The following is an 18,699-nucleotide window of genomic DNA, read 5'->3' as shown; positions in this document are numbered from 1 at the left end:
TATGGGTTCAATTCTTCCCCTAACATTTGCTACATGAAGAAGTCACTTTAGATTCTAAGGTTATTCATTTTTTTAATGAGGATAGTATCTGTAGTTATCTCAGAATTGTTGCTAAGATTGTGTCTGATGCTAAGTAAGCACTGGGTCCATGTAAAAAACAAAGAGGAAATGATGATGATGATGAAGATGATGATTAGGAAATTTTCAGTACTAAATTTTGTGAGGTATAGAAAATATTGAAGATATTCCATGAAATTAAGGAGTTAAAATATCAATTAAAAAAAAGAAAAAAGATGGAAAAAATGTATGTCAAAGCTAATAAACTGTAATGTCAGTATTTATGTATCTGAGTAGATTTGTTATTTCTTATGTCTGTCACTTATAAATGGGGTAACACATTGAAATCAATATTTACAAAAGTATCAATATAAAAAAAATCATCTGAAAGAGGCCAAGTAATTTTTGTAACAGGTCTTATACCTGATGTCACTTCATCTAGATTTTTAAAAATATATTAAAATGAGCTTAGAGTTGAATAAAGGCATGGAAAATCATTTATTTGTTCATTTTTTATTAAAAATGCATTATGTGTTAATCATTATAGATATCAAAAAACTCTAATGAAGACTAAGCACTATATTTTAATATAGAATATTATATGAGTTGACCTGTATGAGTTTAGCTTTACTGGAGAAGTAAAAAGCTGTGTACTAAAAGATGAAAAGGATTTAGCTAGAACACCAAGTGAAAATCAAAAAGGGTAGTGTGTTCAAAGGCCAGAAGCAGTAAAGATATAAGAACTTCTAAGGAACTGTAAATAGCCTTTTATGGTGGGAGTGATTGATCTTGAGCCCAAAGAAACTTAAAATATGACTATATTATTCAAAGCTTTGCAGACTAAGATAGGAATGATATTCTATGAAGAATAGAAGTGGTTGAAAGATTTTAAAGAGCTGGGTGAAATAAAATTTGCGATAATCAATACATATTAATGTTCATCAATATCATTTATATCAATAGATTAATATTAAAGGTCAAGAAAATTTAAGTATTTGTCCATGAAAGGAATACGGAGTTAAGAGTAAGATCTTTTCTAAAGAAGAACAGAAAATAATGTGTATTATCAAATATATTTCCCAAGGAAATAGTTTTGAGGACATCTAATGTTAAGAATACCCATGCCCCCAAAACAAAATTTTTGTTTTCTATATGGTTTCCAGAAATTATAAAAGTATTTTTCTTTTCTTTAGCAAGATCAAATTTGCTAACTTTAACCTTACAACATTCTTTTGAAATTTGTTTTCATACTCATTTACATATCTACAGTATCAGAGAAGAGTTTGGGGAGCTTTACTCTGCGTGGCTTGTATTACCAAAATTTCACGTGCTCACACTCTCTCTCTCCAGATATATCTATATCTATATCTAGCAATAGTGTCTATCTATATTAGATCTACAGACATCTAGATAGATGATAGATAGATGATAGATAGATAGATAGATAGATGATAGATAGATAGATAGATAGATGATAGATAGATAGATAGATAGATAGATAGATAGATAGATAGATACTGTCTAGGTACACAGATACAAGCAGGAAAGGTGATTTATTATGGACACACATGAGTGTTGAGGTCTGCACTGCAGTTATCAGTAGCTTCCCAAGATTGTACAACTAACCTAATAAGCTGCAAGGAGGAGTTCTGATACAGGTCTTTACAAAACTTTGAACAGAGTCAAATGCCATCTGAGAGTTACTAACTCTATGACCATGTATAAATTTAAACTTATACATAAAATGAAGAAAGCAATACAAACTTCAAAGGATTGTGGCAAGGATTGAGCTGGGTTTGTTTGATGCACTGCATGGTATAATATGCATTTAATAAACTATTTATATTTGAGTGCAGTATGTGCTTGCTTTAGTCATTTGTGTATTTTCTGTTCATTCATAGGCCCTGATAAGGATAAAAATCTAAGCCTACATCAAAGCCTGGATCATAGATCCTGACATCCCATTTGCCTTTTTGGCAATAAACCTTCCATAGCCTCAGTGTACCTTTTCTTAGAGGACTCTTTCCTCCCACGATTTATGTCCAGAAACATGTAAAGGAACAAGTATATACACTTAAAGTTCTATATGTTGAAGTGATTCTAAATATTTAATAAGTGTTTAGGACATAAAATTTGGGGGGTATAAAGATATGACCTATCCATAATTATAGTTAATAGTTTAAGTTAGCCTTACATTTTTTCCAAATTCAAGAGTGGGGATACACTACAGTCATAATTAAAACTGATTGGGGTGCCTTGAGGGTTCAGTCAGGAAAGTGTCCGACTCTTGGTTTCAGCTCAGTCATAATCCCAGGGTCATGGGATTGAGCCCCATATCAGGCTCTGCACTGATAGTGTGGAGCATGCTTGGGATTCTCTCTTTCTCTTTCTCTCTCTCTCTCCCCCTCTGATTCTTTCTCCCACTTGCACGTGCACTCTCTAAAATAATATATAAATAATTTTAATGTAGATTTTTTTGTATCAATGTAACAATAACATTGATATTGTTTTGGGAAGATTAGAATACTGTCCACATATTTGCATATACTCTTAAGAAATGTTAGCTCAACCTAGTGTTATTCAACTGGGTTAGGAAGAGACTGTATCACAAGAGACCTTGTCAGCTTTTCAAAACACACATGGCCATCAATTCCTTCTCCAATTTTGCTCCCCACAAATCTCCTCAATAAAAGAGAATATCCAGGAGTCATACGTGTGGAGAAGGGTAGGGAGCACGTGCCTCTGGGAATTGGGGAAACATTCCTTAAGATTATTATGGAGGCATTTTTCTAGTCTATTGACCTTTCAGTAATTTAATTATAAGAACACTAAGCATTAAATCACTTATTTTCTATACAATGGATTTACTTAGAGTAGGTTAACTGGGAAAAAAAATTCCACTGATCTTTTGTTTTATAGGTAATATGCTTGGTAACAGGTTAGAAACAAAATTCTAAAGTTGCAAGAATGGTCTTCTGACTATGCTACTTTGGTTCTACAGATTATGTATCAGAAACACAGAAAGCTTAAAAAGCTTCCCAAACATACAACTAATCATAAGCAGGAGAATCATAACTCTTGGATTTCTCCCATTCTCACAGAAAACATCAATGATTTTGAGTTATTCAAATTCAGAAAGAGGAACTCATTGAAAATACGCTAATTTGGGTATATTAAATTTTTTCTTCAAAGATATTTTATTCAGAAGCAACATTTCTAAAGCTTCCTAAGTTTTTATTTTTTTTTCCAGCTAAGATCCTGAGTAATGATATCCTTAATTAATTAAGTACATTTTAGTCAGATGCATAAAGTTGATGCCTTCAATTTATTAAATAGAAGAGTCTAGAAGTTAGATCAAAGGATTTTTCAGTCTAGCTTCCAGTGCTTTTACTTCTTTCTCCTTTTGACTATGCTACTTAAAAGAACATTTTTAGTAATATATTTACATGGTTCCTCATAAAAATATAATTATATTCTTTGTCTTCTAGCTCTACATTTTCCTGTCCCATTAGAGTAAGTCATGAGCTTTATGCTTTCTTCTTCTGAAAACTACCATATTGCCATAAGCCAAATATGATAAGTGGGAAATTTATCTGACAAATGCATGGTGAAATTTCTGCCCACCAAATGATTTTCAAATCCCAGAATAAAAAGGACTTGTGGGAGATGAGTTTACAGAATTTGGAACAGTTCTTTTAAAATAGCCAGAATAATCTTCTGCATGGCCCAAAGCAAGATGTAAATTAAGAAGCAATACACTCCGAGTGTAATGGAGCATGTACTTATAAATTCATGGTTCCATTCATCTCATATAAACAGCTCACACATTGCACCTCCCAGAAATAATTACACAACACTTAAGAGTTTGAAATTATAAATATTAGTACAGAAAATTTTCTGTGCATTTCTTCTAGAATAAGTTTGGAGATATTAAGAAGGGGGTATAATTCTTAATTGTTATATTACTTCCTAATTGTATACTTTGTATGTTGAATGTCAAAAGAATTGAAAAAGCTTTGGGCAAAATCAGCAGGAGATATGTGCCTGTTGTCAGTTGAAAATAGATGTTTGCTAGCCTGTTGGCATGGCAGCAGTATGTCGCATGACCAGGCAGGCCCTTAGCATTCAGGAAAAAACATGAAGGCTTTAGTGTTCAAAGTGTGAGAAGCTGGATTCATTAAATAGATAACAATTGACCTCTTTAGGAAAGAAACTATTAGCAGGAGACTGACGGAACAAAAGGTGTCATGTACGAGAGGATTCTTTAAATTTTTCCAAATAGGCTATTAGATTCAAGCCATCCAAATCAGCTTGTTGGTGGTATATGTGGATACATATATATAGAATATTTGGAAAAAGAATAAGAACACTTTATTTATGTATAGAAATATTTCAATATATGTATACACACACACACACACACACACACACACACACACGTAGAAGCTCAGACACTTTAACCCGGAAAATAGAATTATGTCTTCAAAGATTAGTGTTCAAAATTAAAAGGAACATGTAGGACAGCTAGGAAATAAACCTAAGAGTAGTACTGAGTATATTTGAAAGGGAAAATGTAGAAATAAAAATTTTTATGCTGATTATTATAACAAAGTATTTTATAAGAACCATTAACTCAAAAGACCAAAACCAAAATTAGTGGGGGCACCTTGGTGGCTCAGTCAGTTGGGCACCCGACTTGAGCTCAGGTCTTGATCTCACGTTCATGAGTTTGAGCCCCGCATCGGACTATGTGCTGACAGCCAGAGCCTGGAGCCTGCTTTGGATTCTGTGTCCCTCGCTCTCTCTGCCCCTTCCCCACTCACATTCTGTCTCCCTCAGTCTCAAAAATAAATAAACGTTAAATTTTTTAAAAATAAAGAAAAAAATTTTTTTGATGTGATCACCAAAATTGAAATTTTGGAGATTGGAAGGACAAGGGTTAATGTCAGAAAAATAAAGATGGCTGATATTGATATTTTTTAATAAAATGAAAGCTGCAGGCTGGTAAGCCTAGAAGTAATAAAAAAGAAAAAGGAGGGGCGCCTGGGTGGCTTAGTCGGTTGAGCGTCCGACTTTCGCTTAGGTCATGATCTCGCGTTTGTGGGTTCGAGCCCCACGTCGGGCTCTGTGCTGACTGCCAGCTCAGAGCCTGGAGCCTGTTTTGGAGTCTGTGACTCCCTCTCTCTCTGACCCTCCTCTGCTCACGCTGTCTCTCTCTCTCTCTCCTAGAAATAAATTTTAAAAAAAAGAAAGAAAGAAAAAGGAAAATTCTAGAACAACATATAAAGTTGCTATTGGGGTAATCTTAGAAAATACATAAAAATAAGATCGCATAATATTTAAGTTATTTGCTTTAGGTGCATCAAGATCTTAGTAGCAGGCATGAAAAAGAACAAGCCGCAAAGGGTAGAAACAAAGTAAAACAATGAATTTGTTCTTGTTGAAATATGTCAAAATATTATAAAAGAGCAGCCAGTCTCAGATGCTAATGTTAGCATATTGGTATAATTTCTAGGGAGTCAAAAATGGGAAGTTGGTAGTGGCTCACAATTCCGTTTTCTGCCCAGTTTATAAGAAATCTCCTGTTAGAGAACAAACTTTTAGAAAATGGGGCTCAGGCTCAGCCCGGGGCCAATTTGTCTGAAAATGTAATGGCATGAGGGTAGAATCATAGCCAGATTAGGTCACAGAAGTTTCACATTTTCATGCAAGAAAGATTTCACATTTTTATGGAGGAAATGAAATAGTCTGATAAAACTTGGGCAGATACAAGGAAAGGGATTTAAAACACTGAAACAAGTTAATAAAATTTTTATACCTTCTTGGATTCAATTTGCTAATATTTTCTTGGTATTTTTCCTCATGAGAGATATTGGTCTATATTTTCCTTTCTTGCAATGTTTTTATCTAGTTTTGCTGTTAGAATAATAGGGTAATAATGGCCTCATAGAATGAGTTAGAAAGTGTTCCCTCTACTTCTATTTTCTGAAAGAGATTGAGAACTACTATAATTTCATTTTTAAATATTTGGTAGACTACATGAGTAAAACCATCTGGACTTGCTGCTTTCGTTTTTAGAAGGTTATTAGTGACAGAACTATTCAGTTTAATTCTACTTTTGTGAGTTTTGGTATCACGTGTCCTTCAAGGGGTTTGTCCATCATATACAAGATATTAAATGTATGGAAATAGAGTTGTTCATAGTTTCCTTTATTACATTTTGATGGCTGTGAGATCAATATTAATGACCTCTTTCATGGTAATATGTATTTTTCACGTTTGGTTAGACAGACTAGAGCTTAATCAATTTTTACTCATATTAAAAAATAAACCTTTGTTTCATTTTGGTTTTTTTACTATAATTTTTACTATAATTTCTTGTGTATTTTCTTTAGCTTGCTGTACACTGAAGCTTCCCTTTTTTCTATGTTTCCTATGTTTCCTAAGATACTTAGATAATTAAATTTAGATTGGAAAAGAGAAAATAAAAAAAAAATCAATGTCACCATTTAGGTGATAAATTTCCCTCTAAGTACTACCTTTATTTCGTCCCAACAATTTTTACAAATTGTATTTTAATTTCTATTTAGTCCATATACAATTTAGTCCAAATACATATATATGGACACACACACACATATTTGGGAGGAGACAGTGGGGTCAGAGAGAGAAAGAGAAAATTGTAAGCACTCTCCATGCTCAAGGTGGAGCCTGATGCAGGGTGCCCAAGACCCTGGAATCATGACCTGAGCTAAAATCAAGTGTTGGATTCTTAACTGACTGAGCTACCCAGGTGCCCCTAGTCCAAAATTATTTTAAAGTTCCTTTGAGACTTATACTAATGTGTTATTTAATAGTGTGATGTGGGGCACATGGGTGGCTCAGTTAAGAAATTGAATCTTGATTTCAGTTCATGTTAGGATCTCACAGTTGGTGAGTTCAAGCCCTGCATCCAGTTCTACATGGAAAGTGAAGGGCCTGCTTGGAATTCTCTCCCTCCTACCCCTTCCCTCCCTCCCCCCATCTCTCTTTCTGTCAAAAATAAAAACTCACATAGAAAACTATCTTTGAAAAAAAGTGTGATATGTAATCCCAAAGTATTGGGGTATTTACCAGCTTTGCTCAATTTAAGACATTAAATGTTTATTAGAAATCTTTAATAAAATATAAAATATGAACAGAACTATAGCCCATGATAAGTGAAATTTATTAGAGTCTTGGAAGTCTGTTCCAACATCAAAATTCAATCTGTAGAAAGTGCCATATCAATAAACATGCAAAGAAACTGGTTCACTAATGGGGAAGGGGAGTAGTACAACAATTTTGGAAGATAGTTATCAGCTTTCAAAGTTATAAGCACATTCTAGTAATCACATACATAGGTATTGAAGATTTGAAAATACCTAATCTACAAATAACCAATATGCCCTTCAAATGGTGAATGGTATACTCATAAAAATATTATTCAATGATGAAATAAATGAGCTATCAATTCATAAAGAGACACAATAAATCTTAAATATATATTTCTAAATGAAAAACACTAATCTGTATAGTTCCCATCATATAATGCTATGGAAATACAAAACTTTTAAGACAGTGAATATATTCATGGTTCCAGGGTTAGATAGAGAAGTTTGAGTAGATGAAGTACATAGGATCTCTCTAGGGCTGTGAAAACAGGTTGTATAGATTTGTGAAGATAGAGACCTGTCACAGTTTATTTGTTGAAAAACTTAGAACTTTACAGCACAAATAGTACCTTTAATGCATAAAAATCTTAGAAAAACATTTAGACATTCTAGGGATTCTAGGATAGAGAATAGGAGGAGGGAAAACAATTTATGTGTATTACAAGAAAATGAAAACACTTTACTGAAAATTATGCAGACCCACATTACTTTGGAAAGGAGTGAAATCCAGATGATTAAAGGACACAAATTAAAGGACTCAAAAAGAAGGGGTAGGTAAGCATTGTATTCTAGTTGATAAAGCCCTTTCTATGGAGATAGGGTTAACAAGTCTGACACCACAATCCATGCACATAGAAACAAAACAATTAAGTAAATGGATGGCCAGTTAGATGTTAGAAGCCAGTGTTTCTGATCTGTAAGTAGGTTACAGGTAAGGAATGGGAAGAGTGTTTGATGATCCATTTGCTAATCAATGGATTAGAATTGGAGATATGAATGTGAATTCAAGTTTAGCTTTAGATAGAAGTAACTACATACAAGAATATCAATAAATATGTATATAAACAAAGTCAGTATACAGATATTTCCCTATTCTCTACAGTAGTAGTGAGAACCCCTAGAGCGTAGATAGTAGTTTCTCACACAGTTCTCTAAGGAATCAGAATTCTTTGGAGATTTGCCTGATTCTAGGACTGGGACAAATAATATACAAATTAGCCTAGATCATTTTGTGCAGTCATAAAGTAGAGAAGTGCTCAAGTAAAAATAGTGATCCACATGATGGGAATATGTTGAAGTAACATGGGAGTAGACTTTCCAATAGCCAAAGCTAGACTAACTGAACATCTAAATAGGTATACTATTATTTGATTATAACTCAATGGATTAAATTAATATCTGTGAATTACTTACAAAGTTACCAAATAAGGAGAAGAGACAAATATCCTATGTAAAATAATTAAGGAACATTCTATGAAATAGTTGGCTAGTACTTTCAAACAAATTAAGGAAAAAAATATATACAAAATCTGAGAACTTCTCACAGTTAAGGGGAGGCTAAAGAGAAATGATGACATGTTATGAGGTATCTTTGTTAAGATCCTGGAACAATAAAAAAGGGTAATAGATGTGAGCTAAAAGAAGTTGAACAATAGATACTAGCTCATAATAACAACATATTTAGTGGGTCCTTAATTGTAATAAAGGAGTCATTTTAATGCAAGATATCAATAGACTGGCTGTAGCCTATACAGGCGCTTTGCAATATCTTCATAATTTATCTGTATTTATAAATCTGGTTAGAATGTAAGATTCTTACATTCTAAGGAAAAACTATGATAAATGAGGCAACTTTTTTAAAAAAATTAAAAAATATGTATAATATAAACTTTAAGGTGATTAATAACCATCTTTTCTTCTGATAAAAGAAATGTCAAATGAATGCCTCTGCACAGCAGAGAAAAACCAACAAAATGAGAAGACAACCTATGTAATAAGAAAAAAAATGCAAACCATATATCTGAAAAGGGGTCAATATCCAAGGTGTTTAATGAACTCCTATAACTCAATAATAAAACAGCAAACAACTTAAAAGAAGGAAATGAATAGGCATTTTTCCAAAGAAGACCTCCAAATGTCCAGTAGGTACCTGAAAAGATGCTCAGTATAATTATTAGGGAAAGCAAATCAAAACCACAATGAGCTATTCATACCTGTTAGAATAGCTATCAAAAACACAGGAGGTAAGTGTTGGGAAGGGTGTGGAGAAAAGAGAAACTTTGTACATGGTTAGTGGGAGATAAACTGGTGAAACCACTGTGTAAAACAGTATGGAGGGTCCTCCAAATTTAAAAATAGCATAGGATCCAGTAATTACACTTCTGGGTACATATCCAAAAGAAATGTAAATTGGATCTGAAAGAGATACCTGCATTCCTAATGTCCTCTTAGCATTATTCATGACAGCCAAGATGTGGAAACAATCTAATTCCCAGTGAATACTTCAAGATGTACACACATAAGGATATTATTTAGCAATGAGAAAGAAGGAAGTCTTGTCATTTTCTAAAACATGGATCGAACTTGAGCATTATGCTGAGGTAAATTAGACAGAAAGAGGTCTGTATGATATCACCTAGATCTGAATCTGAAAACACCAAACACATAGAAATAAACTAAAATCATGGCTACCAGGGGCTTAGGGAGGGAGGAAAATCAAAGATTATCGGTGGAACAGTACAATCAGGGTAGTGATGTGCAGGCAGACGTCACGGGGGCAGTGTATACATCATAGGAAGGGGGTTGTTTTACTACTTTAGATTTGGCATTTACAGAGTAAGAAAATATGCTGATCTATAGGCAACGTTTGGCTGTTTTCAGCCTTGACATTTCAAAAGAGACCAGTTTACCTGGTCTGCTTTGCTGCTTCTCAACCAGCCATTTCCCAGGCTGCAAATATTTCTTTCTTAATCTTAGCCAACCAGGCTCTATGAGCTCGCACAACCACACACACAAAATAGTAATTATGGGAGGTGAGGTGATGCAGGTACTTACTAGGTGTTAATGTGATGGTGATATTCATTTAATATGTAAGTATCAAATCAACACATTGTACATCTTAAATTATACAGTGTTACATGCCACTTATTTCTTAACAAATCTGGAGGAAATAAGCAAGTAAACCAACCAACAAACAAAAAACTACACATCTTTATGCTTTTCACTTACCTGGGTTTCAGATATTCTGTATTTCTACAAAATATATATCCTGGTTTCCCAAAACTACCATCACATATTTGAAATTATTTAAACTAGTTTTGGAGACAATTCAACAGTCAGAACTCAGGGAAGCTGCTCATATTATTTGGTACTTCTATTCATAGTACTTTAAACTAATATGATGATGACATGATTAATATCCTTCTCTGACCTTTCCTTGCTCCAAAATGGATCATTGGGTTAGGGAGATAACTTCTCTAAATCAAATTACAAAATTATTTTTAATGAGTATTATCTTTCTAAAAATATAAATCAAAGATGTTTATTGTACTCACAAAATGCAGAAAAGGAAAAAATAGCTGATAATTTCAAAACTGAAATTGTGTTCACTCATTCCATCTTGAAGTTCTACTTAACAAATGAACGTACTAATGATAAAAATTCTAAGATTTTTAGGACTAAAAGTTGTTATATACTTGTGTGTATATGAAATGATGAAAATGCACATACAATCATATTAGTAATCTTCTAGAAGGGTGCAAGGTACAAGCTACTATATAGAAGACTTAACTATATTTACTTTGTCTTGAACTCATCACAATTTATATACAAATTTGCATTTTCATTTAGTGACATGATACAACTTCAAAATGCACATGCAATCTTTGCTTCTTACACTGATGAATTTTTTACTGAAGCCCTCCAACTCTGAGAAATATAATATGGTGTCTTATCCAGCAAACTGGTTCGCTTTTCTTACTTTACTCATTCAACCCGAGGCTACAATTCTTGTTATAATAAAGCATCACTACACTACATGGCGGATAAGACAGGTATACATTTCCTATCTTGCATATTGAGCCTTAAAGGGAAACAGTTTTCACTTCCAACAATTCTAGCTACTGTTTTGTCTGAATGGTGTAATCATCTAGGTTCAGAAACTGATAAGCATCAAATAAAATTTCCTTAGAGATGGATCTCTTCTCCTACCTAGAGAGCCGTATCTTCTGTGTATTGAAGGAAAGCAAGGCCTCCCAGCCCAAGAATAATTTTTCATACAAAGGCATTCAAACTAGAAACACAAATTTTAAGAGTAAAAATATATGACCAAGAAAAAATTAAACTGTCTTGTCATTGTGTGTGTGTGTGTGTGTGTGTGTGTATACATTTAAAACTAATTTTATTTTGTATTGATAAATCACCTATTGTCAAGTAGAAGCTATGGAAACTAAACTTTTACCTAAAAAATTGTAGTTCTTGGCTAAATTGAAATGTTAATATATGAGCAATATATACTTTGCTTATATAGAACTGTTTATGTTAGTGCATATTATTATTCCATATGTATATACTGCTTCATAATTTTACTTTTGTACTTATCAGTACATTACATGTCCTTTAAAATATAATGCTTATATTTTCCACATTATTCTATAATAGAATCATTGTCTTTGCCATATTTAACCAATTTTTCATTGGACATATTTTGTTTTCATTCATTTTTACCATGGCTAATACTACACTGTATAGTCTTTGAAATAGATGTATGGATGTCTTATTAGCATGAGGAGATAAATTGTTTGAAGTAGATTGGCAGAGACCAAAGAAATCACTATATAGAAGAAATACTTTTGTTCAGAGTGCCTGGGTGGCTTAGTTGGTTAAGCATTTGACTTCTGACTTTGGCTCAGGTCCTTATCCCAGGGTTGTGGGATTGAGACCCACATTGGATTCTGCATGGAGTATGGAATCTTCTTGGGATTCTCTCTCTCTGCCCCTTCCTTGCTTGCACACATATGCTCTCCCTGAAAATAAATAAGTAAATGTTTAAAATATTTTGTGATATATTAATAATTTATATTGATACACATACACAAGTGTATCTATTTTTTAAACAATTTTTAATGTTTATTTCTTTTTAAAGGAGAGGCAGAGCATGATTTGGCAGGGACATAGAGAGGGAGACACAGAATCTGAAACAAGCTCCAGGCTCTGAGCAGTCACACAGAGCCTGATACAGGGCTTGAACTCATGAGCCAGGAGATCATGATCTGAGCCGAAGTCAGAAGCTTACCCAATTGAGCCACATAGGTGCCCCTATAGGTGTATCTAAATACACATTCATACACAACTACTACTACTATGAACTTAAATTGTAAGCATGTATATAGATTTATATATGCACATATATTTATACATACATACATGTATATAGCTATTATGTATTTGTATACATAAAGATATCATATATACACACTTACACACACACACACACACACACACATTATTAAGGAGAATGCAAAGTAGAGGTTGGAGGGAAGATGGCAGCGGAGAAGGAGGACCCTAAACTTGCCTCATCCCCAAAACACAACTAGATAACTATAAAATCATCCTGAATACTCAAAAACTGACCTGGAGAGTGACAGAACAAACTCCTCAACTAAAGGCAGAGAAGTGGCCACAATGAAGAAGGAAAGGCAGACACATGGTTTGGCGGAGACACAGATCATGGCTGCAGCAGGTAAGAAGGTAAAGTGCATGAGGGGGGTAAGAGGGGGTAAGAGGAGCACATAGAGGAATGTACAAGGAGAAGGTATGGTTTGGATTATAAAATGGGCTGAATTTCATGACTTTTTGCAAGCAGCAGGGCTTAAAACCTGAATTTCAAAAGGTCAGTGGGCTTGGCTGGGATAGAGCCCAAAGGACTGCCCTGCTCCTGGAGAGAAGGCAGACAATTGTTTTGAGAACAAAACAGGGAAGACAGCATGGGAACAGCTATTTAAAGACTGCCTGGGGCACACAGTGGAGAGATATTCTGCACTCTTCAGAGTGGATCCCCAAAAGGGAGCATTTACACAGATGTCTCTCCAGGACAAACTAGTGGGCCAGCACGATTGACCTCTCCCATCCCTCAGCATAAACACAAAGTCACTTGCTGGAAAACTGCATAGGTTGCTTACACCAAGTCCCATCCCCCTGCACACTGGTGGGACTGTCTTTCTCAATCACACTTTTCTCAGTACCAGCATGGTGACAACCATTCCCAGAACACCAAGATAAACCCTTGCCCTTACCACATCTTCTGAGCAGAGATTTTCGCAGGGCCTCAGACTGGAGGTAGTGATAGTCTCATTTCACAGGCAGACAAGAGTACACCAAGTTAAAACTCATCACATCTGGGCCAGGGACAACACACCACCCACAGCAGGCAAGGAGAGCCTCCACGGATGACTGGCCTGAAGGCAGGTCAGTCAAAACACAACAGCAGGCTATACACAGTGTACACCAGAAAGACTCCCTTAAATGGCAGGTCCTGGGAACTACATGACCTCTTCTCTATAAGGCCATTATTTCAGGAGTATAACTGGCTTTTCTAACACAGATAAGAAGGCAGAGGCTTAGACAAAATACCAAGATGGAAGAATTTACCCCAAATGAAAGAACAAGACAAGGCCACAACCAGAGATGTAAGTAAAACAAATATAAGTAACATGCCTGATGAGAATTTAAAACCATAATCATAAGAATACTTACAGGGCTGGAGAAAAAGAATAGAAGGTATCCGTATGGCCCTTACCACAGAGATAAAAGGGGTAAAAAAGAATCAGAGATGAAGAATGCAATAAATGAGATTAGAAACAGGCTTGAAGATACAAAAAGAAGACTGAAAGAAGCAGAGGGTGTATCAAGGATGTAGAAGATAAAATAACAGAAATTAACAAAGATGAACAAAAGAGAAGAATTACAGAACATGAGAATAGACTTAGGGAACTCACTAAGTCCATCAAGCATAATATTTGTAGAAGAGTTCCAAAAGAAGAGGACAGAGAAAAGGAGGCAGAAAATCTATTTGAAGAAATAATAGCAGAAAACTTCCCTAACCTGGGAAGGAAGGAGACATCCAAATCCAGAAGGCACAGAGAACTCTCATCAAATCTATAAAAGCAGATCAGGGGCACCTAGGTGGCTCAGTCAGTTGAGTGTTTGACTTTGGCTCAGGGCATGATCTCATGACTAGTGAGTTCAAGCCCTGCATTGGGCTCTGTATTGACAGCTCAGAGCCTGGAGCCTGCCTTGGATTCTGGGTCTCCCTCTCTCTGTCCCCCACCCACTCATGCTCTGTGTGTGTGCCTCTCTCAAAAATAAACATTAATTTTTTTTTAAATGCAGGCCAAAACCATGATATATTATAATTAAATTTGAAAAATGTCATGATAAAGAAAGAAATCTTTATAGGACCCAGACAAAACAAGTCCTGAACTTACATGGGAAAACCCATAAGGCTAGCTGGAGAATTCTTAACAGAAACTTAGCAAGCCAAGAGTGGCACAGTATACTCAACGTGCTGTATGGAAAATATCTACAGCCAAGAACCCTCTATCCAGCAAGGTGATCATTCAGAATAGAAGGAGGGATAAAGAGTTTCCCAGACAAATAACAACTAATGGAGTTTGTGCCACCAAACTAGCCCTGCAAAAAATATTAAGAGGGAATTTTTGAATGCAAAGGAGATGACAAAAATCAAAAAAGACAAGAAAGAATCAGGGAAAATCTCCAGAAACAATGATAAGACAATGATAGAATGACAATAAATATATAGCAATAATTACTTTGAATGCAAATGGAATAAAAACTCTAATCAAAAGACATAAGGTGTCTGAATGGATTAAAAAAAACAAAACAACAACAACAACAAAAACCAAAAAGCACACACAAAAAACAAAGTCCATCTCTAAGCTGCCTACAAGTGATTCATTTTAGACCTAAAGACAATTGCAGATTGGAAGTGAGGGGATGGAGAAACATTTATCATACTAATGGATGTCAAAAGAAAGTCAGAGTACCAATAATTATATCAGAGATACTAGACTTTCAAACAAAGGCAGTAAGAAGAGACAAAAGGGCACTATATCAAAATAAAGGAGATAATCCAACAAGATTAAACAACTGTAAATACATATGTACCCAACATGAAACACCAAAATACATGAAACAGTAAGAAACCTAAAGGAACTAATCAATAATACAATAACAGTAGGGAATTTTAACACCCACTTACATCAATGGGCAGATTATTTAAAGAGAAAATAGACAAGAAACAAGGATTTTGATTTACACACTGGACCAGATGAACTTAACAGATATATTGAGAACATTCCAAATGAAAGAAGCAGAACATACCTTTTCAAGTGCATAGGGAACATTCTCCAGAATAGGTCAGATATTACATTACAAATACAAAAAGACTGAAGTAATATCATGCACCTTTATGACCACAATGCTATGAAACTTGAAGTCAATTACAAGAAAATATCTGGAAACAGATATACACGGAAGTTAAACAACATGCTATTAAATAAAGAGTGGATCAAAGAAGATAGAAACAAATGAAAATGAACATGTGATGGCCCAAAACCTTTGGGATACAGGAAAAGTGGTCCTAAGAGGGAAGTATATAGCAATGCAAGCTCACGCCAAGAAGCAAGAAAAATCTCAGACAACCAACCTGACCTTACACCTAAAAGAGCTAGACGAAAGAACAAAGAAAGCCTAAAGCTAGAAAGATAGAGGAAAATAATAAATATTAGAGCAGAAATTATTTAGAAACAAACAAAAACAACAGAATAGCTCAGTGAAGGAGCAAGTTCTTTAAAAAAATTAATAAATTTGATCAAATTCTAGCCAGACTTGACAAAAAGAAAAGAGAAAGGAAGCAAATAAATTCACAAATGAGAAGAAGTAACAACCAAAACACAAAAATATAAACAAGTAGAAGAATATTATGAAAAACAATATGCCAACAAATTGGACAACCTGGAAGTAATGAATGAATTCCTAGAAATATATAAACTACCAAAACTGAAATACAAAGAAATGTTAAATTGAACAGACTGACAACCTGCAAAGAAATTGAATCAGTAATAAAAAATTCCCAACAAACAAAAGTCCAGGGCCAGGTGGCTTAATTGGTGAATTCTACCAAACTTTTAAAGAAGAGTTAATACCTATTTTTCTCAAACTATTCCAAAAATTGAAAAGGAAGCAAAACTCATTCTTTGAGGTCAGCACTACGCTGATTTCAATATGGGTTAAAGACACCACTAAAAAGAACTACATATCCCTGATTAACATGGATGCAAAATTTCTCAAAATATTAACAAACCAAATCCAACAATACATTGAAAAAAAAATCATTCACCATGATCGAGTGGGATTTATTCCTGGGTTGAAAGCATGGTTCAATATTCACAAATTGCCGGAGACCGAAACTGCACAGATCATCCCTGATGGCAAGGCCCAGGGAAGAGACTGCAATGCAGTCAGAAGAACCCCCAGAAGAATTCTTCTCTATTTTGTCTGTACCTTTTACTCTCACTTCTGCTGTTAGTCTATTCTAGGGTTAATGTGAAACCAGAATCGCCCAAAGTTCCCCCCTTCCTCCAAAATGGAATGTACCTAAATATCATGTCTTCCCCCTCAATCGGATATTGTCTAATAAATATTGTAGCAATTAGCAAAATTGGAGACAGTCCAGTATGCATTGGATCTATGAGAGACCTAGAATTCATTTTCCTTGTATCTAATTGCCAGTAAGAATACATATTATGCCATAAGCAGAGACAAAAACAAGACTTACTAGTTGTGGAGGACTTTCTTGAATAAGTGTTAGAGAAATATTTGCCTCAAAATATTGACCTCAAGCCTGTAAGGCAACTTATGGATTGTTCTGGTCAAAGAATGAGATTGGTAAATGCAGAGACCAAATTCTAGTTGATCCATGTAAAACATTTCCATACATCATCTATGATAAATGTTGACATTGTTCTTTCTTAGTAAGGGGTCGTGAGAGTCTGTTACCTACAACCGCGGGTACGAGTATATCCTGTGTTTGCATGCCCACTGAATTTAAACAATTAAAGGGCACTGTGATCTCATGTATTCTGGCAACATGCTTCACTTATCCTTAGATACCCTGTCATACGTAGTAAAGAATATGTAAAACTTTGTTATGACTCCCTGGTTAAATTTTATTGGTTGAAGTGGAAATTACGTACCGTGAAATCACTGTTGCCAAGAAAACTTAGAAATGTTAAGTCCTATGACTGTACTCAAAAAATGTAAATTATTTAAGCATGATTGTTTGAATTTGCTATATAAAAACCCTAAGCTGAAAAATAAATTTGAGTAGTCCACCTGAAGAGGCTGGCTCCGTGTCTTCTTTCGCCGATGCCAACCATCACTCTCCGGGCCAACCCTGGCTTGCAGAGGCTGGTCCCCTGCAACAAATCAACATGATACATCACGTTAATAAAGGATAAGAACTATGATCATGTCAATACAGAAACATCATTTGACAAAGCACAACATCCACACATGATAAAAACCCTCAACAAAGTAAGGTTAGACCTCAACATGATAAGGATCATATATGGAAGCACACAGCTAGTATCATCCTCAATTAGGAAAAACTGTCAGCTTTTCTTCTATGGTAAGGAATGAGAGGGGTGTCCACTCTCACAACTGTTATTTAACATAGTACTGGAAACTCTAACCACACTAAGTAGACCACAGCCATAACAAAAAAAAAAAAAAAAAGTATTCAAATTATCAAGGAAGGAGTCAAACTTTCACTATTTGCAGATTACATGCTACTATATATCGAAACCCCCAAAGATTCCACCAAAACCTTCTAGAACCGATACACAAATTCAGTAAAGTCACAGGATACAAAAATCAATGTACAGAAATCTCTTGCATTTCTATACACCAATAATTAAGCAACAGAAAATTAAGGAATCAATCCCATACACAAATGCACCAAAACCAGTAAGATACACCTGGGAATAAACCTAACCAATTAGATAGAAGACCTGTACTCTGAAAGCTATAAAACACTGATGAAACAAATTAAAGAGAACACAAGGAAATGGAAAAACATCGCTTGCTCATGGATTAGCAGACCAAATATTGTTAAAATATCTATACTACACAAAAACAATCTACATATTTAATGTATTACCTATTAAAATAACAACAGCATTTTTCACAAAACTAAACCAAAGAATCCTAAAATGTGTATGGAACCACAGAAGATTCCTAATACCCAAACCAACCTTGAAAAAGAAAAATATAGCTGGAGGTATCACAATTCCAGATACTTCAAGTTATATTAATAACTTCAAGTTATATTACAAAGTGGTGGTAATCAAACTGAAATGACATAGACTTA

The sequence above is a fragment of the Hyaena hyaena genome, unplaced genomic scaffold, assembly GCF_003009895.1.
Source record: "Hyaena hyaena isolate Hyena2069 unplaced genomic scaffold, ASM300989v1 scaffold_1616, whole genome shotgun sequence".
NCBI lineage: Eukaryota > Metazoa > Chordata > Mammalia > Carnivora > Hyaenidae > Hyaena > Hyaena hyaena.
Note: the sequence above shows the minus strand (reverse complement) of the source record.